This window comes from Bufo gargarizans, chromosome 4 (assembly GCF_014858855.1).
Source record: "Bufo gargarizans isolate SCDJY-AF-19 chromosome 4, ASM1485885v1, whole genome shotgun sequence".
In the NCBI taxonomy this organism is placed as follows: Eukaryota; Metazoa; Chordata; class Amphibia; order Anura; family Bufonidae; genus Bufo; species Bufo gargarizans.
The window spans coordinates 362,066,991-362,091,317 of NC_058083.1; the positions used below are offsets into that span (position 1 = coordinate 362,066,991).

At 46.2% G+C, this 24,327-nt stretch overlaps 1 pseudogene; it reads right to left on the bottom strand.

Moving 5' to 3' along the window:
• Positions 1-24,327, bottom strand: part of LOC122935435 — a 178,709-nt pseudogene that overhangs the window by 12,724 nt on the left and 141,658 nt on the right.

A 24,327-nucleotide genomic window follows, 5' to 3' on the forward strand; every position in this document is an offset into this window, starting at 1 on the left:
AATCTCTCGTTAACGCTGTCCTGTTGTGGCTGGGAAAGTTATTTAGTGTCCGTCAAAGCACATTTTTTGTTCTGGGTTGAAATACAATTCCCAATTTAGCAATTTCATAATTTAGTGGTTTCTGCTATATCAGAGCTATTTGAAATCTATCCCTAAAAGGGTATATAATATTCAAGGTGCACATTGGGTCATTCAGAATAACTTCACACACACCCGCTACTGTGTATTTCTAAGTCTAATTCTGTCACTAAACCCATACCTGTCACCCAGCGCCTAAATACTAGGCCTCAAATTTATATCCTGCTAAATCTCTCGTTAACGCTGTCCTGTTGTGGCTGGGAAAGTTATTTAGTGTCCGTCAAAGCACATTTTTTGTTCTGGGTTGAAATACAATTCCCAATTTAGCAATTTCATAATTTAGTGGTTTCTGCTATATCAGAGCTATTTGAAATCTATCCCTAAAAGGGTATATAATATTCAAGGTGCACATTGGGTCATTCAGAATAACTTCACACACACCCGCTACTGTGTATTTCTAAGTCTAATTCTGTCACTAAACCCATACCTGTCACCCAGCGCCTAAATACTAGGCCTCAAATTTATATCCTGCTATATCTCTCGTTAACGCTGTCCTGTTGTGGCTGGGAAAGTTATTTAGTGTCCGTCAAAGCACATTTTTTGTTCTGGGTTTAAATACAATTCCCAATTTAACAATTTCATAATTTAGTGGTTTCTGCTATATCAGAGCTATTTGAAATCTATCCCTAAAAGGGTATATAATATTCAAGGTGCACATTGGGTCATTCAGAATAACTTCACACACACCCGCTACTGTGTATTTCCAAGTCTAATTCTGTCACTAAACCCATACCTGTCACCCAGCGCCTAAATACTAGGCCTCAAATTTATATCCTGCTAAATCTCTCGTTAACGCTGTCCTGTTGTGGCTGGGAAAGTTATTTAGTGTCCGTCAAAGCACATTTTTTGTTCTGGGTTGAAATACAATTCCCAATTTAGCAATTTCATAATTTAGTGGTTTCTGCTATATCAGAGCTATTTGAAATCTATCCCTAAAAGGGTATATAATATTCAAGGTGCACATTGGGTCATTCAGAATAACTTCACACACACCCGCTACTGTGTATTTCTAAGTCTAATTCTGTCACTAAACCCATACCTGTCACCCAGCGCCTAAATACTAGGCCTCAAATTTATATCCTGCTAAATCTCTCGTTAACGCTGTCCTGTTGTGGCTGGGAAAGTTATTTAGTGTCCGTCAAAGCACATTTTTTGTTCTGGGTTGAAATACAATTCCCAATTTAACAATTTCATAATTTAGTGGTTTCTGCTATATCAGAGCTATTTGAAATCTATCCCTAAAAGGGTATATAATATTCAAGGTGCACATTGGGTCATTCAGAATAACTTCACACACACCCGCTACTGTGTATTTCCAAGTCTAATTCTGTCACTAAACCCATACCTGTCACCCAGCGCCTAAATACTAGGCCTCAAATTTATATCCTGCTAAATCTCTCGTTAACGCTGTCCTGTTGTGGCTGGGAAAGTTATTTAGTGTCCGTCAAAGCACATTTTTTGTTCTGGGTTGAAATACAATTCCCAATTTAGCAATTTCATAATTTAGTGGTTTCTGCTATATCAGAGCTATTTGAAATCTATCCCTAAAAGGGTATATAATATTCAAGGTGCACATTGGGTCATTCAGAATAACTTCACACACACCCGCTACTGTGTATTTCTAAGTCTAATTCTGTCACTAAACCCATACCTGTCACCCAGCGCCTAAATACTAGGCCTCAAATTTATATCCTGCTAAATCTCTCGTTAACGCTGTCCTGTTGTGGCTGGGAAAGTTATTTAGTGTCCGTCAAAGCACATTTTTTGTTCTGGGTTTAAATACAATTCCCAATTTAACAATTTCATAATTTAGTGGTTTCTGCTATATCAGAGCTATTTGAAATCTATCCCTAAAAGGGTATATAATATTCAAGGTGCACATTGGGTCATTCAGAATAACTTCACACACACCCGCTACTGTGTATTTCCAAGTCTACAAGTCTAATTCTGTCACTAAATTCATACCGGTCACCCAGCGCCTAAATACTAGGCCTCAAATTTATATCCCGCTGAATTTGAATACAATACATTGTGCCAAATAATATATTTGTTGTTGTGGTGAACCATAACAATGAGAAAAACATCTAGTAAGGGACGCGGACGTGGACATGGTCGTGGTGGTGTTAGTGGACCCTCTGGTGCTGGGAGAGGACGTGGCCGTTCTGCCACATCCACACGTCCTAGTGTACCAACTACCTCAGGTCCCAGTAGCCGCCAGAATTTACAGCGATATATGGTGGGGCCCAATGCCGTTCTAAGGATGGTAAGGCCTGAGCAGGTACAGGCATTAGTCAATTGGGTGGCCGACAGTGGATCCAGCACGTTCACATTATCTCCCACCCAGTCTTCTGCAGAAAGCGCACAGATGGCGCCTGAAAACCAACCCCATCAGTCTGTCACATCACCCCCATGCATACCAGGGAAACTGTCTCAGCCTCAAGTTATGCAGCAGTCTCTTATGCTGTTTGAAGACTCCGCTGGCAGGGTTTCCCAAGGGCATCCACCTAGCCCTTCCCCAGCGGTGAAAGACATAGAATGCACTGACGCACAACCACTTATGTTTCCTGATGATGAGGACATGGGAATACCACCTCAGCATGTCTCTGATGATGACGAAACACAGGTGCCAACTGCTGCGTCTTTCTGCAGTGTGCAGACTGAACAGGAGGTCAGGGATCAAGACTGGGTGGAAGACGATGCAGGGGACGATGAGGTCCTAGACCCCACAAGGAATGAAGGTCGTGCCACTGACTTTCACAGTTCGGAGGAAGAGGCAGTGGTGAGACCGAGCCAACAGCGTAGCAAAAGAGGGAGCAGTGGGCAAAAGCAGAACACCCGCCGCCAAGAGACTCCGCCTGCTACTGACCGCCGCCATCTGGGACCGAGCACCCCAAAGGCAGCTTCAAGGAGTTCCCTGGCATGGCACTTCTTCAAACAATGTGCTGACGACAAGACCCGAGTGGTTTGCACGCTGTGCCATCAGAGCCTGAAGCGAGGCATTAACGTTCTGAACCTGAGCACAACCTGCATGACCAGGCACCTGCATGCAAAGCATGAACTGCAGTGGAGTAAACACCTTAAAACCAAGGAAGTCACTCAGGCTCCCCCTGCTACCTCTTCTGCTGCTGCCGCCTCGGCCTATTCTGCTGCTGCCGCCTCGGCCTCTTCCTCCGCCTCTGGAGGAACGTTGGCACCTGCCGCCCAGCAAACAGGGGATGTACCACCAACACCACCACCACCACCTCCGTCACCAAGCGTCTCAACCATGTCACACGCCAGCGTTCAGCTCTCCATCTCACAAACATTTGATAGAAAGCGTAAATTCCCACCTAGCCACCCTCGATCCCTGGCCCTGAATGCCAGCATTTCTAAACTACTGGCCTATGAAATGCTGTCATTTAGGCTGGTGGACACAGACAGCTTCAAACAGCTCATGTCGCTTGCTGTCCCACAGTATGTTGTTCCCAGCCGGCACTACTTCTCCAAGAGAGCCGTGCCTTCCCTGCACAACCAAGTATCCGATAAAATCAAGTGTGCACTGCGCAACGCCATCTGTAGCAAGGTCCACCTAACCACAGATACGTGGACCAGTAAGCACGGCCAGGGACGCTATATCTCCCTAACTGCACACTGGGTAAATGTAGTGGCAGCTGGGCCCCAGGCGGAGAGCTGTTTGGCGCACGTCCTTCCGCCGCCAAGGATCGCAGGGCAACATTCTTTGCCTCCTGTTGCCACCTCCTCCTTCTCGGCTTCCTCCTCCTCTTCTTCCACCTGCTCATCCAGTCAGCCACACACCTTCACCACCAACTTCAGCACAGCCCGGGGTAAACGTCAGCAGGCCATTCTGAAACTCATATGTTTGGGGGACAGGCCCCACACCGCACAGGAGTTGTGGCGGGGTATTGAACAACAGACCGACGAGTGGTTGCTGCCGGTGAGCCTCAAGCCCGGCCTGGTGGTGTGTGATAATGGGCGAAATCTCGTTGCAGCTCTGGGACTAGCCAATTTGACGCACATCCCTTGCTTGGCGCATGTGCTGAATTTGGTGGTGCAGAAGTTCATTCACAACTACCCCGACATGTCAGAGCTGCTGCATAAAGTGCGGGCCGTCTGTTCGCGCTTCCGGCGTTCACATCCTGCTGCTGCTCGCCTGTCTGCGCTACAGCGTAACTTCAGCCTTCCCGCTCACCGCCTCATATGCGACGTGCCCACCAGGTGGAACTCCACCTTGCACATGCTGGACAGACTGTGCGAGCAGCAGCAGGCCATAGTGGAGTTTCAGCTGCAGCACGCACGGGTCAGTCGCACTACAGAACAGCACCACTTCACCACCAATGACTGGGCCTCCATGCGAGACCTGTGTGCCCTGTTGCGCTGTTTCGAGTACTCCACCAACATGGCCAGTGGCGATGACACCGTTATCAGCGTTACAATACCACTTCTATGTCTCCTTGAGAAAACACTTAGGGCGATGATGGAAGAGGAGGTGGCCCAGGAGGAGGAGGAGGAGGAGGAGGAAGAGGGGTCATTTTTAGCACTTTCAGGCCAGTCTCTTCGAAGTGACTCAGAGGGAGGTTTTTGGCAACAGCAGAGGCCAGGTACAAATGTGGCCAGCCAGGGCCCACTACTGGAGGACGAGGAGGACGAGGATGAGGAGGAGGTGGAGGAGGATGAGGATGAAGCATGGTCACAGCGGGGTGGCACCCAACGCAGCTCGGGTCCATCACTGGTGCGTGGCTGGGGGGAAAGGCAGGACGATGACGATACGCCTCCCACAGAGGACAGCTTGTCCTTACCCCTGGGCAGCCTGGCACACATGAGCGACTACATGCTGCAGTGCCTGCGCAACGACAGCAGAGTTGCCCACATTTTAACCTGTGCGGACTACTGGGTTGCCACCCTGCTGGATCCACGCTACAAAGACAATGTGCCCACCTTACTTCCTGCACTGGAGCGTGATAGGAAGATGCGCGAGTACAAGCGCACGTTGGTAGACGCGCTACTGAGAGCATTCCCAAATGTCACAGGGGAACAAGTGGAAGCCCAAGGCCAAGGCAGAGGAGGAGCAAGAGGTCGCCAAGGCAGCTGTGTCACGGCCAGCTCCTCTGAGGGCAGGGTTAGCATGGCAGAGATGTGGAAAACTTTTGTCAACACGCCACAGCTAACTGCACCACCACCTGATACGCAACGTGTTAGCAGGAGGCAACATTTCACTAACATGGTGGAACAGTACGTGTGCACACCCCTCCACGTACTGACTGATGGTTCGGCCCCATTCAACTTCTGGGTCTCTAAATTGTCCACGTGGCCAGAGCTAGCCTTTTATGCCTTGGAGGTGCTGGCCTGCCCGGCAGCCAGCGTTTTGTCTGAACGTGTATTCAGCACGGCAGGGGGCGTCATTACAGACAAACGCAGCCGCCTGTCTACAGCCAATGTGGACAAGCTGACGTTCATAAAAATGAACCAGGCATGGATCCCACAGGACCTGTCCGTCCCTTGTCCAGATTAGACATTAACTACCTCCCCATAACCATATATTATTGGACTCCAGGGCACTTCCTCATTCAATCCTATTTTTATTTTCATTTTACCATTATATTGCGAGGCTACCCAAAGTTGAATGAACCTCTCCTCTGCCTGTGTGCTAGGCCTAAATATATGCCAATGGACTGTTGCAGTGGTGGCTGACATGAAGCCTGATTCTCTGCTATGACATGCAGACTAATTCTCTGCTGACATGAAGCCAGATTGTCTGTTACGGGACCTCTCTCCTCTGCCTGGGTGCTGGGCCTAAATTTATGACAATGGACTGTTGCAGTGGTGGCTGACGTGAAGCCTGATTCTCTGCTATGACATGCAGACTGATTCTCTGCTGACATGAAGCCAGATTGTCTGTTACGGGACCTCTCTGCTCTGCCTGTGTGCTAGGCCTAAATATATGCCAATGGACTGTTGCAGTGGTGGGTGACGTGAAGCCTCATTCTCTGCTATGACATGCAGACTGATTCTCTGCTGACATGAAGCCAGATCGTCTGTTACGGGACCTCTCTGCTCTGCCTGTGTGCTAGGCCTAAATATATGCCAATGGACTGTTGCAGTGGTGGGTGACGTGAAGCCTCATTCTCTGCTATGACATGCAGACTGATTCTCTGCTGACATGAAGCCAGATCGTCTGTTACGGGACCTCTCTGCTCTGCCTGTGTGCTAGGCCTAAATATATGCCAATGGACTGTTGCAGTGGTGGGTGACGTGAAGCCTCATTCTCTGCTATGACATGCAGACTGATTCTCTGCTGACATGAAGCCAGATTGTCTGTTACGGGACCTCTCTGCTCTGCCTGTGTGCTAGGCCTAAATATATGCCAATGGACTGTTGCAGTGGTGGATGACGTGAAGCCTCATTCTCTGCTATGACATGCAGACTGATTCTCTGCTGTCATGAAGCCAGATTGTCTGTTACGGGACCTCTCTGCTCTGCCTGTGTGCTAGGCCTAAATATATGCCAATGGACTGTTGCAGTGGTGGGTGACGTGAAGCCTCATTCTCTGCTATGACATGCAGACTGATTCTCTGCTGACATGAAGCCAGATTGTCTGTTACGGGACCTCTCTGCTCTGCCTGTGTGCTAGGCCTAAATATATGCCAATGGACTGTTGCAGTGGTGGGTGACGTGAAGCCTCATTCTCTGCTATGACATGCAGACTGATTCTCTGCTGTCATGAAGCCAGATTGTCTGTTACGGGACCTCTCTGCTCTGCCTGTGTGCTAGGCCTAAATATATGCCAATGGACTGTTGCAGTGGTGGGTGACGTGAAGCCTCATTCTCTGCTATGACATGCAGACTGATTCTCTGCTGACATGAAGCCAGATTGTCTGTTACGGGACCTCTCTGCTCTGCCTGTGTGCTAGGCCTAAATATATGCCAATGGACTGTTGCAGTGGTGGGTGACGTGAAGCCTCATTCTCTGCTATGACATGCAGACTGATTCTCTGCTGTCATGAAGCCAGATTGTCTGTTACGGGACCTCTCTGCTCTGCCTGTGTGCTAGGCCTAAATATATGCCAATGGACTGTTGCAGTGGTGGGTGACGTGAAGCCTCATTCTCTGCTATGACATGCAGACTGATTCTCTGCTGACATGAAGCCAGATTGTCTGTTATGGGACCTCTCTGCTCTGCCTGTGTGCTAGGCCTAAATATATGCCAATGGACTGTTGCAGTGGTGGGTGACGTGAAGCCTCATTCTCTGCTATGACATGCAGACTGATTCTCTGCTGTCATGAAGCCAGATTGTCTGTTACGGGACCTCTCTGCTCTGCCTGTGTGCTAGGCCTAAATATATGCCAATGGACTGTTGCAGTGGTGGGTGACGTGAAGCCTCATTCTCTGCTATGACATGCAGACTGATTCTCTGCTGACATGAAGCCAGATCGTCTGTTACGGGACCTCTCTGCTCTGCCTGTGTGCTAGGCCTAAATATATGCCAATGGACTGTTGCAGTGGTGGGTGACGTGAAGCCTCATTCTCTGCTATGACATGCAGACTGATTCTCTGCTGACATGAAGCCAGATTGTCTGTTACGGGACCTCTCTCCTCTGCCTGTGTGCTAGGCCTAAATATATGCCAATGGACTGTTGCAGTGGTGGCTGACGTGAAGCCTCATTCTCTGCTATGACATGCAGACTAATTCTCTGCTGACATGAAGCCAGATTGTCTGTTACGGGACCTCTCTCCTCTGCCTGGGTGCTGGGCCTAAATTTATGACAATGGACTGTTGCAGTGGTGGCTGACGTGAAGCCTGATTCTCTGCTATGACATGCAGACTGATTCTCTGCTGACATGAAGCCAGATCCTCTGTTACAGGACCTCTCTCCTCTGCCTGTGTGTGTGCTGGGCCTAAATATATGCCAATGGACTGTTGCAGTGGTGGCTGACGTGAAGCCTCATTCTCTGCTATGACATGCAGACTGATTCTCTGCTGACATGAAGCCAGATTCTCTGTTACGGGACCTCTCTCCTCTGCCTGTGTGTGTGCTGGGCCTAAATATATGCCAATGGACTGTTGCAGTGGTGGCTGACGTGAAGCCTCATTCTCTGCTATGACATGCAGACTGATTCTCTGCTGACATGAAGCCAGATTCTCTGTTACGGGACCTCTCTCCTCTGCCTGTGTGTGTGCTGGGCCTAAATATATGCCAATGGACTGTTGCAGTGGTGGCTGACGTGAAGCCTCATTCTCTGCTATGACATGCAGACTAATTCTCTGCTGACATGAAGACAGATTCTCTGTTACGGGACCTCCCTCCTCTGCCTGGGTGCTGGGCCTAAATATATGCCAATGGACTGTTGCAGTGGTGGCTGACGTGAAGCCTCATTCTCTGCTATGACATGCAGACTAATTCTCTGCTGACATGAAGACAGATTCTCTGTTACGGGACCTCTCTCCTCTGCCTGTGTGTGTGCTGGGCCTAAATATATGCCAATGGACTGTTGCAGTGGTGGCTGACGTGAAGCCTCATTCTCTGCTATGACATGCAGACTGATTCTCTGCTGACATGAAGCCAGATTCTCTGTTACGGGACCTCTCTCCTCTGCCTGTGTGTGTGCTGGGCCTAAATATATGCCAATGGACTGTTGCAGTGGTGGCTGACGTGAAGCCTCATTCTCTGCTATGACATGCAGACTGATTCTCTGCTGACATGAAGCCAGATTCTCTGTTACGGGACCTCTCTCCTCTGCCTGTGTGTGTGCTGGGCCTAAATATATGCCAATGGACTGTTGCAGTGGTGGCTGACGTGAAGCCTCATTCTCTGCTATGACATGCAGACTGATTCTCTGCTGACATGAAGCCAGATTCTCTGTTACGGGACCTCTCTCCTCTGCCTGTGTGTGTGCTGGGCCTAAATATATGCCAATGGACTGTTGCAGTGGTGGCTGACGTGAAGCCTCATTCTCTGCTATGACATGCAGACTAATTCTCTGCTGACATGAAGACAGATTCTCTGTTACGGGACCTCCCTCCTCTGCCTGGGTGCTGGGCCTAAATATATGCCAATGGACTGTTGCAGTGGTGGCTGACGTGAAGCCTCATTCTCTGCTATGACATGCAGACTAATTCTCTGCTGACATGAAGACAGATTCTCTGTTACGGGACCTCTCTCCTCTGCCTGGGTGCCGGGGCCTAAATATCTGAGAATGGACTGTTCCAGTGGTGGGTGACGGGAAGCCAGATTCTCTGCTATGGAACCTCTCTCCAATTGATTTTGGTTAATTTTTATTTATTTAATTTTTATTTTAATTCATTTCCCTATCCACATTTGTTTGCAGGGGATTTACCTACATGTTGCTGCCTTTTGCAGCCCTCTAGCTCTTTCCTGGGCTGTTTTACAGCCTTTTTAGTGCCGAAAAGTTCGGGTCCCCATTGACTTCAATGGGGTTCGGGTTCGGGACGAAGTTCGGATCGGGTTCGGATCCCGAACCCGAACATTTCCGGGATGTTCGGCCGAACTTCTCGAACCCGAACATCCAGGTGTTCGCTCAACTCTAGTTATGACCACCCTGTAATCCAGCAGCAGTGGCCATGCTTGAACACTATAGGAAAAATTACCGCTCTATGCACACTCCCACGGTCCCAGCCACCAGAGAGGCCCGCACGTTTTCTTATAGTGTGCAAGCACGGCTAACGGTGCTGGATTACAGGGTGGTCGTAACCATGGAAAGTGTATAATGTAATGGAAAAGAAAAACCCTCTCTAGGAGGTGACACTAGATATAAAAAAAGGTTGGCTACGCCCAGGTGGGCTATACCCTCTAAGAGCCATACGAGGGCTTCTTTTTTGTGGGACAAATTGCACTTTCTAACATCACCATTTAACCGCCTCTGGACCGCCTAACTCAGTATCGCGGTCCAGAGGCGGCAGCTCCAGGCACAGTCACGCATATACGCGTCATCTCGCGAGAGGCGAGATGATGCGCTTAGCTGGCCCGCGCATGCCCAGCGCAGGCCGGCAAAAGTTAGAGGGGGAGTCACGTCACCAGCCTGCCAGCCAGCCAATGATCGTTGCTGGCAGGCTGGCGATTTTTAAAATCTCAAATCAGAAGCCATCTAACACATTATATTTGTAAATATGATGTGTTTTTAATGGCTTCCCTTCTCCTCTGCTGGTCCTTTTCGTCGGTTGGTCTCAGCAGAAGAGCAGGCATCACAGTGAGTAGCACCAAAAACTTAACTTAGCCCCAGATCACCCCCAGCACCCCAATTAACCCCTTGATCGCCCCTGTCAATCACCTAGTGAAAGGAAAAAAGTGATCGGTGTAAACTGTCACTTTTTTTTTTTTTCACTGGTATTGACTGTTAGGTTTTAGGGATAGTTTAGGCCCCTTGGTTAGGTAGTTTAGCGATCGTTTAGCGCACAGCCCACCGCACCGCAGTCACTTATTCGCTGATTAGCGTATCGCTAATCATCTTTTGTACTTTTATAGTATCTGTAAGTGATCAAAACTGATCACAGTCAGATCTATAATAGTATTAGTGTCACCTTAGCTCGCCCTCCACCCAAAACGCAGTGTTTGCCCGATCAGGCCTGATTGGTCGCCCACACGTGCGTTCACCCACGCCCGCCCCGCTGCAGTGACCAAAAATTTATTTATTTTTGATCACTGCACAATCACTTTACAAGCAATGCGGCGATAAAAAAAATCAATTTTGATATTTTTTATCAACCGCAGCGGCCTCCGGTACTTCGCTAGCCTCCCATTTGTAAGACAGGCTTGCTTTTTTTCTTGGGTAGTCTCAGGGAATACCCCTAAATTTAGTAGCCCAAATGTCAAACAGGGGGTATTCTTCTGAAGAGGCCTACAGGCTTCTGACCCAGTCAGATGAGGAATGGGAACCCTCATCTGATGAATCTAGCGGGTCAGAATATGAACCTGTAGAAAGCAGTGGCAGTCTGACCCAAAGTTCGGATGAGGAGGTTGAGGTCCCTGATACCACCAGGCGTACCCGGCCCTGTGTCGCTAGACCACAGGTTGCGCAGGATCCGCTTCAAGGGCAGCAGAGTGGGGCTGGCGCTGTTGGATTACGTGGTGAGGCATACACCAGCAGCACAGCCCTCCCTGGACCTAGTACCAGCACTGCCATACAACATGGTGAAGTGGCCAGCACCAGAAGGGCAGTTGAAGCTGGTACGGTGGCACGTGCAGTAGTTACCCCGTCGCAGCCACCGCACAGACAGGCCTGTAGACCCCCTAGAATCCCTGAGGTGCTGGCAAATCCTGATTGGCAGTCCCCAACTTCAGCCGCACCATTAGTTCCCCCTTTCACCGCCCAGTCTGGAGTTCGGGTTGAGACAGCTCAGATCGGTTCGGCCCTGGGATTTTTTGAGCGGTTCTTGACTGCGGAGCTCTTGGACTTAGTTGTGGCAGAAACAAACCGGTATGCCACTCAATTTATAGCCGCCAACCCGGGAAGCTTTTATGCCCAGTCCAAGTTTCCGAATTAAAAAAATTTCTGGGCCTTCTCCTCAACATGGGTCTACCCAAAAAGCATGAATTGTAGTCATATTGGTCCACGAACCCAATTCATCACATGCCCATGTTCTCTGCTGCTATGTCCAGGGCACAATTTGAGGCCATCCTGCGTTTCCTGCACTTTAGCGATAACACCACCTCCCACCCCAGAGGCCACCCAGCTTTTGACCGGCTCCACAAAATTCGGCCCCTAATAGACCACTTCAACCAGAAATTTGCAGATTTGTATACCCCTGAGCAAAACATCTGCGTAGACGAGTCCCTTATAGATTTTACCGGGCGCCTTGGCTTCAAACAATACATCCCAAGCAAGAGCGCCCGGTATGGGGTCAAATTGTATAAGCTCTGTGAAATGGCCACAGGCTATACCCACAAATTTTGGATCTATGAGGGAAAAGATCAGACCCTGGAGCCGGTCGGTTGCCCTGACTACCTGGGGAGCAGTGGGAAGACAGTCTGGGACTTGGTGTCACCCTTATTTGGCAAGGGGTACCATCTTTATGTGGACAATTTCTACACAAGTGTGGCCCTCTTTAGGCATTTGTTCCTAGAACAGATTGGCTGCTGTGGCACCGCGCAAACTAGTCGCGCGGGCTTCCCCCAACGGCTCGTTACCACCCGTCTTGCAAGGGGGGAGAGGGCTGCCTTGTGTAACCAAGAATTGATTGCGGTGAAATGGAGAGACAAGCGTGACGATACATGCTCTCCTCTATTCACGCAGACATGACAATCCAAATTGAGCGAGCAACCAGTGTCATTGAAAAGCCCCTCTGTGTCCACGACTATAATTTGCTCATGGGAGGGGTTGACTTCAATGACCAGATGTTGTCTCCGTATTTAGTTTCCCGACGCACCAGACGCTGGTATAAGAAGGTGTCTGTATATTTAATTCAATTGGCTGCATATAATAGTTTTGTTCTCTACAGTAAGGCTAGGAGAACAGGATCCTTCCTCAAATTTCAGGAAGAGATCATCGAGAACCTCCTGTATCCAGGAGGTTCCGTGGCCCCATCCACCAGTGTAGTTAGCCGTCTACACGAGCGACATTTCCCCAGCGTCGTTGCCGGTACCTCAACCCTACCGTCACCCCGAAAAAGATGTTGTGTCTGTAGCAGGAGTGGAATAAGGCGTGACACCCGCTATTTCTGTCCTGACTGCCCTGACCACCCTGCCCTATGCTTTGGAGAGTGTTTCCGGAAGTACCACACACAGGTACACTTAGCGTAGGGATCACATCTCACAGGACAGGCACACAGGGCTATTAGGGCTCATTCACACACAGCTGCTGCAAACCTCTCCTTTCACCTGGGACAAAGTGCATAACGCACTTCGCCACATCTTTGGGCGATTTGCGCTTTGCAAATTGTCCCATGGGGAAGTAAGCAATAAAGTTAACGTTCAGTTTCAAAAGTTAAATAAAGTTTATATGTTCTGTTCTAAGAGAAAAATATGGAAAATTTCAGCCCGCACAACCCCTAGCAGGTGCAGATTGCTGTGGCGAAATAGAGATATAAATGTAAAAACACAAAATGCAATCGCACACTGCAACCAGCACTCTGCCCTGCCTTTATGCTGGATGTTGAATAAGGCATTGGTGTACATTTTGGCCAAAGCGTAATAAGCCACTCACCGCGTCAAGGTTGCCTTCATGAGTGGTCCCTAACACTAGTTCCTACCTTTTATGGGCCATGACAGCCATTAGGCTCCAGGAGAAGTATAAAGTGGGCTCAGCATGCATGTGAGTACTTGCATCCCTGGATCCGATGAAAGCTGTAATGGCACCGGACGGGGTTAAAAGCAGAGTGTGCTTGGCATGCATGCTGTACCTGCGCTCCCTGGACTTTATGTGGCTGTCATGGCCCATAAAAGGTAGGAACTAGTGTTAGGGACCACTCATGAAGGCAACCTTGACGCGGTGAGTGGCTTATTACGCTTTGGCCAAAATGTACACCAATGCCTTATTCAACATCCAGCATAAAGGCAGGGCAGAGTGCTGGTTGCAGTGTGCGATTGCATTTTGTGTTTTTACATTTATGTTCTGTTCTAAAGTTATTATAAAGTTAATAAAATTTATTGCGTTGCGGCCTGTTTTTTTCTTTTTTGTTTTGTTTCTTATTACCTTCCAGGTGGACCAACCGATCGAATAGCTGCAGCACTGATGTGCATTCTGACAGAAGCATTGCGCTGCTGTCAGATTACACAAAAGTCGGTGTATGCGGCGCTGCAAGAAGAGATTTCTCCTCTGCAGTAAAAGATACGTTTGCCGAGGCATATGAGCTGAGGAGGCGGCGGTGTTCATATGCTTTGGCAAACACTTTGTATATATATTAAAAAAAAGAAATCCCTGCAATGATTTATTCATCCACATAGATTGATGTGAATGGAGAAATCGGGTTTGCCAGGGCATACGAGCTAAGTGGGTATGGATGTTGGGCGGAGATCCTATGTCCTGGCAGACGCCTTTCCCCTCCTTTTTTTTTTGGCAGTGATTTTTTCATCCACATTGATCGATGCGAATGAAGAAATCTGTGCCGTTCATTTTTTTCTTTCAGTCCAGAGGCTGAACGGAAAAAAAAAATCTCATTACCTGTATGCTCAATATAAGGAGAATAGCAGAAACTCCTAATGCTGGCCATACATGTAATGATTGTGGAGACCCTCAAATGCCAGGGCAGTACAAACACCCCACAAATAACACCATTTTGGAAAGAAGACACCCCAAGGTATTCGCTGAGGGGCATATTAAGTCCATGAAAGATTGAAATTTTTGTCCCAAGTTAGCGAAAAAGTGAGACTTTGTGAGAAAAAATAAAATAAATCAATTTCCGCTAACATATGCCCCAAAAAAAAAATTCTATGAATTCGCCAGGCCCCTCATTGAATACCTTGGGGTGTCTTCTTTCCAAAATGGGGTCACATGTGGGGTATTTATACTGCCCTGGCTTTTTAGGGGCCTTAAAGCGTGAGAAGAAGTCTGGGATCCAAATGTCTAAAGATGCCCTCCTAAAAGGAATTTGGGCACCTTTGCGCATCTAGGCTGCAAAAAAGTGTCACACATGTGGTATCGCCAAACTCAGGAGAAGTTGGGGAATGTGTTTTGGGGTGTCATTTTACATATACCCATGCTTGGTGAGATAAATATCTTGGTCAAATGCCAACTTTGTATAAAAAAAATGGGAAAAGTTGACGTTTGCTGAGATATTCATCTCACCCAGCATGGGTATATGTAAAATGACACCCCAAAACACATTCCCCAACTTCTCCTGAGTACGGCGATACCACATGTGTGACACTTTTTTGCAGCCTAGGTGGGCAAAGGGGCCCACATTCCAAAGAGCACCTTTCTGATTTCACAGGCCATTTTTTTTTACACATTTTGATTTCAAACTACTTCTCACGCGTCTGGGCCCCTAAAATGCCAGGGCAGTATAACTACCCCACAAGTGACCACATTTTGGAAAGAATACTGCGATTATGCGGTTTTGACTGCGATTATGTTCCGATGTTCAGTTTTTAATGCGCGGGTGCACTGCATTTTGCACGCGCATGATAAAAAAAACTGACTGTGGTACCCAGACCCGAACCCGAACTTCTTCACTGAAGTTCAGGTTTGGGTTAGGTATTCTGTTGATTTTAATATTTTCCCTTATAACATGGTTATAAGGGAACATAATAGCATTCTTAATACAGAATGCTTAGTAAACTGTAGATTGAGGTGTTAAAAAATAAAATAAATAACTTACCTGTTACAATTGTTTGCGCAGCCAGCATCTTCTTCTTGATTCTTCTTTCAGGACCTGCAAAAGGACCTTTGGTGGTGAGTGCGATTACGTCACCAAAGGTCCTTTTGCTGGTCCTGAAAGAAGAAGGCTGTGCAAACAATTGGAACAGTTTTTTTAACACCTCAATCTACAGTTTACTAAGCATTCTGTGTTAAGAATGCTATTATTTTCCCTTATAACCATGTTATAAAGGGAAAATAATACAGGGAATACACTTTAAAGGGCTTCTGTCACCCCACAAAAGTCATTTTTTTTGGCTAGTTACATTCCTTATAGCGCGATATAGGAGAATATAATGTTGTCACTTACTTTCATGCGGCCGTTTCTTGAGAAAACGAAGTTTTATAATATGCAAATCCGGTCTCTACCAGCAAGTAGGACGTCTACTTGCTGGTAGCCGCAGCAGAAAACCGCCCCCTCGTCGTGTTGATTGACAGGGCCAGCTGTAATCTCCTCCTCCGGACGGCCCTGTCAGTATTTCAAAAATCGCGCGCCTCTGTTCATTCGGCGCAGGCGCTCTGAGATGAGGAGGCTCGTCTCCTCAGAACTCCCTCAGTGCGCCTGTGCCGATGACGTCTTCTCTTTCGGTGATGTCATCGGCGCAGGCACCCTACTTGCTGGTAGAGACCGGATTTGCATATTATAAAACTTCGTTTTCTCAAGAAACGGCCGCATGAAAGTAAGTGACAACATTATATTCTCCTATATCGTGCTATAAGGAATGTAACTAGCCCCAAAAAAAAATATGACTTTTGTGGGGTGACAGAAGCCCTTTAATGGGGTCCGGGGTTGCTTTCATCCCTATCATCTCCTAGCAACCATGCGTGAAAATCACACCGCATCCGCACTTGCTTGCGGATGCTTGCGATTTTCACACATCCCCATTCATTTCTATGGGGCCTGCGTTGCGTGAAAAACGCAGACTATAGAGCATGCTGCGATTTTCAAGTAACGCACAAGTGATGCGTGAAAAATACAGCTCATCTGAAAAGCCCCACTGAAGTGGATGGGTCCGAATTCAGTGCCGGTGCAATGCGTATACCTCACGCATTGCACCCGTGCAGAATTCTCGCCCGTGTGAAAGCGGCCTTACGCTTTCTGAGGGTTAATTTTTTGTACTGAGATCTTCAGTCCTGTATGATACCATTTTGGAGTGTGTATGCTGGATCACTTTTTATAAAAAAATTGGGGGGGGAAGTGATGAACAACTGGCAAATCAGCCATTTAGATTTTTTTTTCCATTACAGCGTTCATTATATGAAATAACTGGATTTTTGTACTCACTGTAAAAACCTTTTCTTGTAGGATGCATTGGGGGACACAGCACCATGGGTATATGCCCAGCTGCCACTAGGAGGCTGACACTAGAAGTAAAACGTGACCAACAGAAAAACTTAGCCAAAAGAGTGGGATTTTTGTCCCCCAATGCATCCTACGAGAAAAGGATGGCGAGTACAAAAATCCATTTTTTTCTTGAATGCATTGGGGGACACAGCACCATGGGACGTCCTAAAGCAGTCCACAAGGGAGGGCAGCAATAAAACAGCCATGCAACGCAACTAACTCACGGCTGCTTGCAGAACCCTGCGACCCAAACTGGCATCAGCAGAAGCCAAGGAGTGGATGTGATAAAATTTGGAAAACGTATGAACAGAGGCCCACATGGCGGCCTTGCAGACCTGGGAAGCTGAGGCCTAATGTCTAACCGCCCAAGAAGCCCCGACCGCCCTAGTGGAATGAGCGGTCAAATGAAAGGGAGGAACACGACCCTTGGCAACATAGGATTTCTTAATTGCTGAGTCTGACCTAATCCAACTGGATATGGTGCCCTTGGAAGGTTGCAGGCCCTCGTGAGAACCCTCAGGGATCACAAAGAGGGAGTCCGACCGGCTAAAGGGCTCAGTCAAACGAAGATAGAGGCGAAGTGCCCTAACAACATCCAAACTATTTTTCAAGTGATAAAAACTCCTCTACGCATTTTGGATCAGCACATCCAGATCATTACTTATGATACTGAGAATGAATATAGCACAAACTAAAATACCAACACTCCTCCAATCAGGCTCGGAGCGTCATATGTTTCCATAATGGACTTTCCATAATGAAAAAAAAAAAAACACAAAACATAAACACAGATAAAAACAGAAACCCATTAAGCATATTGTAGAGTAAGGTCATGCTTTCTGTTCAAGACGGTGGAGTGACAACTGCCCAGCTGGAACATCCAAAATGTGTCCCTGCTGAGCAGTGTCTTTTTGTAGTCGCCATCTCTGATCGGAGCAATAACCCTCTCCACCCCTTGAACTGAATGCATTGAAACATCTCCTTTGTAGGCAGTTGCAAACTGTAACTTGGCCGCTGATACATTTCTAGTTTTAAAATGTGGGATATCAGAAATATGTTTGCATATCCTAGAATTTATTTAATTGGTGGTACACCCCACATATTGCACAAAACATTCAGTACATGTCATCAAGTATACAGCAGGATTCATGTTATAATTTATACATTGATACCATATCGTTTAGGATTCGCTGTTGAAAAACATTTCAACAAATACACCTGTTATGGCCACACCTAAAACTACCTCTATGGCGTAGCCATGCCAGTTTAGCAATAGGGTGATCACGAAAAAGGCTGGGGCTGATTAACTATTTCAAGGTAGGTGCCATCCGTGCTGCACATCTTATACCCTTGGCCACAATAGAGCTCCATTCTTCATCATAATTCCACACCGACAGGTGTGACGTGATTCATGATACAGTGACATGATATACAGAATATATCAACGTAGGAAACTGACCCAGCAGCAGCTTGGTCTGGTCTGAGAGAGCTATCTCGACTAGTCGCAGGAGTGAGGGTTGCACGGGAAGAGGGGGTTGTTCAAAAATTAACTGTGAGCCCAATGACTTCTAGCTATGCCACTGTAAGCAATATATATAGAAATGACTAGCACAAATATGACTGGGGGCTCAAGCACACGAGTGGACCGAAAACAGCGGTTCTGCAATATACAGGCACTATATACGACTGTGTGCAATCCATATCACTGATCCGGGCCCACTGACCTGAATGGGTCTGCAATCTGCAAGATACGGAGCGGAGGCACGGAGTGGAAGCACTACAAGGAGCTTCTGTGGGATTTCGGTCAAAGCCTCTGTACCGCAACCAAATAGAACAGAGCGTATCTTATGGATCGCAGACCCGCTATTTGCAGTCCGCAGCATGAATCCTGATAAAAAAAAGAGAAGAGACTGAGGGATGAGGGTAAAGGGGCAGTGTCTGTGTATAACTGTAACACGGGTCTTGACAAAGGCCTCATTGAGCTGGGCTAAAACGTTTCTACTGGGGAATAAACGGATCTAACCCTTCACCTAGTTTGGAGTGCTGCCTCATCATTTGTTTTTTGAATATTGTATACGGGTCTAGCTTTCCAAAAGTACTTGTCTCAACATAGATACCTGCAAAATATGATTAGCCCACTACGGTATGTGTTAACATATTATCTCATTCTTTAGAGGGGTTGTTTGGGCTTACCACTGAATGACTGGAATGGATTTAAAAAAGTATGAATGACTGGAAAATATCAAAAAGTAGTCAGATCTCCGTACAGTATTAGAATGTATTGGCTCCGATGAGCCAAAGTTATTACTTTGCAAAGTTTTGCGAGACTTAGCATAATAATTTCAGAAATTGGTTCAGTTCCAAGCTCGCTTCATACAGTACTGAAACAAAGTTTTATGCAAATGTTTCATCCGAAGTCGATTCGCTCAGCCCTAGTTGTGACCTACGTCCTCGAATTCTCCCCATCAGCAGAATCTATAAAGTCTGTATTCATGGTCATGCATTTTCCTACAGAAAAAATAAATCACTGAATGGTACATTACCTGTTGCTGTGTTGGTCCTTCTTTAGAGACATAACCGCAAGAAAAGAACTTGGGGTACTGTTAAGAAAGACAGAAATCAATGAGATCAATTAATGTCTGGAGTTTACTCAGACTTTTACTGCACTTTTTCTTCAAATAAAAGTCTTCCATACATCTGTGAATCCTGTAGGCTCTTACTATATGGGCTCAGGTAGTGGGCAAGGTACCTTGGAGCTGTAGGCACCCCATGTGCCAGCAGACATTGCTCTATATAGCACTGTATTATGCAAGCCTTGCATGGAACAATATCTCTGTAATATCTGTAATATGGTGTCTAATGGACCAGGCCACAACTTTTTTTTTTTACTATTGGATTGTACATGAGTAAAAACTACAGATGAAAATGATACAAGTGTTACTGATGACAACTTAATAAATGGTAAGTATGCAGTGTAGGCATTTTTCCTATTAAAATATTTAAGTATTTAACTGTCATGAGGTTTATACAGCGCTTCTGAATATGCCTGTTTTCTGATGTAATAAATACTAAGGTCTCTAACAGCAAATGTTCAGTTTACTTAGTAGTGTCCATTCCATTTTTTACAAAATAATTCTTTCTATGTAAGGTCACATGGGAAAAATGTAAAAGGTATGATAGGCGATCAAAAGGTTCAACCATTATTGTTCTCCCTAAAGACATTCCTTAACACCTTAAGGACCAGGCCCATTTTCATTTTTGGCTTTTCCGTTTTTTCCTCTCCACATTCCAATAGCCATAACTTATTAAAATTTCTGTTTATACAGCCATATGAAGGCTTACTTTTTGCAGGATAGGTTGTGTGATCACTTGTCTCATAGACCATAATAAAGAACTATTAAGGTCTATGGGATTCTGATGCTTTGCCTGATGAGCCATACTTCATGCTCGGCTTTACAGGCGGTTTAAAATGACAGGCCTTCAGCAGGCACCAGGCTTTCATGGTAACTGATCGAAGTCCTGCAATTTCACTGCGGGGGCTCCAATTGGAAGGCAGATGGCGTCCCTCACTCTGTCTAACGTCACAGATGCTGTGATCGCTATTGACCGCAGCATCTGAGGTGTCAAAATGACTGGTTTCGACATCATTGCCAATCCCAGTCATTAAAGCCAGGTGCCTGCTATATTATACAGCTGGCACCCGCCATGTATGGAGCAGGCTCAGCAAACCAGCCCGCTTGATACATTCCCTCAGCCGCAACGACATACAGATATGTTATTGTGGTTGAAGGGCTTATAGAGGACCTGTCACCACTCCTTACATGCCTGTTTTAATAGCTGCATACATTCCCCATGTAATAACAATTCTAGGGCATCTATTCTTATGGCTCTATGCTGTGCCATTCATTTATTACTTCTACTAGAAGTTATGAATACATTTCTAGCAGTCTGCAGTAAGGTTACAGAGGTGTGTTAACCAGTTGGGGTGGTGTACCTTCACAGTCTAACTCTATCCAGTCAGTGCTGCTATTGTCAGACAGTGCAGGGACCCCCCCAACTGGTTCCCTCCTCTGTACCCTTACGGCAGATTGCAATTCATTCTTAACTTCTAGTAGAAATAATAAAGGAATGGCACATAAGAATAGATGCTCCAGAATTGTTTTTACATAGAGAATGCATGTAGCTATTAAAACAGGCATGTCAGGACTCAGCAGAGGTGACAGGTCCTCTTTAAATGGGAAGTTCCATTACAAACACTTATATTATACAATATGGACAGGATAGAGAATACGAGGTAATTTATTAAGGCCAGAGTTTTAGTTGCCGGTGTTCTGCCAGATCTCTATACCTTGCGAAAAGTCTATACAGGAAGTGACACGGCCGCACAGGAATCAGCTGGAGGAGGGTGAGCGCAGGCACCCACAAATCATCAGTTGCAGTTCATCCTTACCGCAGAGCTGAGAGCTGGATACCGAGGTCACCAGTCGCTTGCGCACTCAGGGGTAGGGAGATCTGATGCAACATTTTGCTAAATCTTTATACCCCTAAGTGCGCACGCGCAGTGCATGAAGTACTTCTATCGCGGCGCTGCAATGATTCTTTGGTAAGCCGGTGGATGTGCGCTTACGCAGCGCACACCCTCCTCCAGCTGATTCCAGTGCGGCAGCATCACTTCTGGTATAGACTTTTCGCAAGGTACAGAGATCTAGCAGAACACCGGTCTTAATATAGAGATGAGTAGAGGTGGCAACCCCCACTGATCAGACACTTATCCCCTATCCTATGGACTGAGAATAAATCTTTGCAATGGTAGAGAGTCCCTTTAACAGGAACAAGCAATTTACATTGAAAACCGAAAACAAAACCATACTTACTTTAACCAGAAGATTCTGACCAAAGCTGGTTTTGGAAAATAGCAAAAACACAGGTCCTGCAAACATCAACCGGATAACAGATGCGATACCACCCACTGCTATATAAGCAGCATACTGCACCTAGGAGGAAAACAAGAAGTATTCCATCATCGCTGCAAACAGTGATGTAACTAGAACTGACAAGGACGCACAGCTAATTTTGTAACCACCTCAGCTCCCCTAGCTTAAACCCGCTTAATGACCAGACCACTTTTTACAATTCTGCACTACACTACTTTCACTGTTTATTGCTCGGTCAACCCAAATGAATTTTACTTACAACCCAAATGAATTTTACCTCCTTTTCTTCTCACTAATAGAGCTTTCATTTGGTGGTATTTCATTGCTGCTGACATTTTTACTTTTTTTTTATTAAATCGAAATTTACTGATTTGTTTGCAAAAAATTACATTTTTCACTTTCAGTTGTAAAATTTTTCAAATAAAACTACATCTATATAAATTTTCCGCTAAATTTATTGTTCTACATGTCTTTGATAAAAAAAATGCAATAAGTGTATATTTATTGGTTTGTGCAAAAGTTATAGTGTTTACAAACTATGGTACAAAAATGTGAATTTCCGCATTTTGAAGCAGCTCTGACTTTCTGAGCACCTGTCATGTTTCCTGAGGTTCTACAATGCCCAGACAGTAGAAACACCCCACAAATAACCACATTTCAGAAAGTAGACACCCTAAGGTATTCGCTGATGGGCATAGCGAGTTCAGAATTCATAGAAGTTTTTATTTCATGTAACAAGTTAGCGGAAAATGATGATTTTTCTTTCTTACAAAGTTTCATATTCCACTAACTTGTGACAAAAAATAAAAACTTCCATGAACTCACTATGCCCATCACTTCTTTCCAAAATGGGGTCACTTGTGGGGTATTTATACTGCCCTGGCATTTTAGGGGCCCTAATGCGTGAGAAGTAGTTTGAAATCCAAATGTGTAAAGAATGCCCTGTGAAATCCTAAAGGTGCTCTTTAGAATTTTGGCCCCTTTGCCCACCTAGGCTGCAAAAAAGTGTCACACATGTATCGCCGTACTCAGAAGCAGTAGGGCAATGTGTTTTGGGGTGTATTTTTAGATATACCCATGCTGGGTCAGAGAAATATATCTCTCTAAAGGTCAACTTTTCACATTTTTTTATATAAAGTTGTCATTTTAGAGAGATATTTCTTTCACCCAGCATGAGTATATGTAAAAACACACACCAAAACACATTGCCCAACTTCTCCTGAGTACAGTATAAATACCCCACAAGTGACCCCATTTTGGAAAGAAGACACCCCAAGGTATTCCGTGAGGGGCATGGCGAGTTCCTAGAATTTTTTTTGGGGGGCACAAGTTAGCGGAAAATGATTTTAATAAAAAAAAAAATTCTTACAAAGTCTCATATTCCACTTAGGGCTCTTTCACACTTGCGTTCTTGTCTTCCGGCATAGAGTTCCATCGTCGGGGCTCTATGCCGGAAGAATCCTGATCAGGATTATCCTAATGCATTCTGAATGGAGTGAAATCCGTTCAGGATGCATCAGGATGTCTTCAGTTCCGGAACGGAACGTTTTTTGGCCGGAGAAAATACCGCAGCATGCTGCGCTTTTTGCTCCGGACAAAAATCCTGAATACTTGCCGCAAGGGCGGATCCGGAATTAATGCCCATTGAAAGGCATTGATCCGGATCTGGCCTTAAGCTAAACGTCGTTTCGGCGCATTGCCGGATACGACGTTTAGCTTTTTCTCAATGGTTACCATGGCTGCCGGAATGCTAAAGTCCTGGCAGCCATGGTAAAGTGTAGTGGGGAGCAGGGGAGCAGCATACTTACCGTCCGTGTGGCTCCTGGGGCGCTCCAGAGTGACGTCAGGGCGCCCCAGGCGCATGGATGACGTGATCGCATGGCTGCCATAGTAACACTGAAAGCATTTTGAAGACGGATCCGTCTTCAAATGCTTTCAGTACACTTGCGTTTTTCCGGATCTGGCGTGTACCTCCGGCAAGTGGAGTACACGCCGGATCCGGACAATGCAAGTGTGAAAGAGGCCTAACTTGTGACAAAAAATAAAAATTTACATGAACTCACTATGCCCATCATGAAATACCTTGGGGTGTCTTCTTTCCAAAATGGGGTCACTTGTGGGGTATTTATACTGCCCTGGCATTTTAGGGGCCCTAATGCGTGAGAAATAGTTTGAAATCCAAATGTGTAAAAAATGCCCAGTGAAATCCTAAAGGTGATCTTTAGAATTTGGGCCACTTTGCCCACCTAGGCTGCAAAAAAGTGTCACACATGTGGTATCGCCGTACTCAGAAGAAGTAGGGCAATGTGTTTTGGGGTGTATTTTTACATATACCCATGCTGGGTGAGAGAAATATCTCTCTAAAAGTCAACTTTTCCCATTTTCTTTATACTAAGTTGTCATTTTAGAGAGACATTTTTTATCACCCAGCATGGGTATATGTAAAAAGACACCCTAAAACACATTGCCCAACTTCTCCTGAGTACGGCGATACCACATGTGTGACACTGTTTTGCAGCCTAGGTGCGCAAAGGGGCCCAAATTCCTTTTAGGAGGGCATTTTAGACATTTGGATTCCAGACTTCTTCTCACGCTTTAAGGCC